The sequence below is a fragment of the Condylura cristata genome, unplaced genomic scaffold (assembly GCF_000260355.1).
Source record: "Condylura cristata isolate star-nosed mole 26May11 unplaced genomic scaffold, ConCri1.0 scaffold00003, whole genome shotgun sequence".
In the NCBI taxonomy this organism is placed as follows: Eukaryota; Metazoa; Chordata; class Mammalia; order Eulipotyphla; family Talpidae; genus Condylura; species Condylura cristata.
This window is the reverse complement of record NW_004567104.1, coordinates 29,687,326-29,688,171: the sequence shown is the minus strand read 5'-3', so window position 1 is coordinate 29,688,171 and position 846 is coordinate 29,687,326.

Below are 846 nucleotides of genomic sequence, written 5' to 3'. Positions count from 1 at the left end.
GTAATGTAAGTGAAGAACTTGCCTTCATGTAGCACAATGCTGTTAGCACTTCCAAGTATGTACAGGAGGAACCTGGAACCAGTTGCCAGAACCTGGAAAGGGAGGTTGTGGGGCTCCTCATAGATGGGACCTTCAGTTAGGGACCACAGCTAGCCAGCCACACTGGGGTGATTCTACTGAGGAGGAGCCAGCAAAATAAAGAATGCAACGTCACGCTCTTCTCTCTAATTTCCTGCTCCGACTCCCTTTGGCATGCTTCAACTAGAAAGTCAGAGGGCAAGGGAGTTCCTTGGTAAACTCCTTACAGGTTATCCTCCTGGCACATTTCCAGGACAAGTATGGAAAGTGACTCTGAAAGGGCAACCACAGGGCAAATGTTAAGACTTATTAGTGAGGCTGAGTCCCAGGGCAGGTTAGGGTTAAGTAGAAAAACTTCAGGGATAGCACAGGCAGGGACTGTGAGAGTGTGAAAGAGACTTCTGAGATAAGGCCAGAGAAATCCAGGAGGGATAATGAGGACAATAAATTATAAGGGACCTTGGACAGGGGCAGTGAAAGAAAGACTAAGCTAAGACCTGGGAAACTGGACACAGCTGCTTGAGGGAGATGGCTACCGGAGTCAATCACAAAGAGGATGACCACATTTTAGACTAGAGAAAAAAAAGCTTAAATACCCCTAGACAGGGGCCCACGACAGCTTCCTGCCCCTTCCAAGTTCAGTGTACCTGGGAGTCCTTGCTTTCTCCCTTTAAATAAACTTTACTTTTTTTTTAAAAAAGATTTACTGGCCCTCCCTGGTGGCGCAGCGGGTTAAAGCACTGCACTGAGAAGCTAAAGCCACTTCCG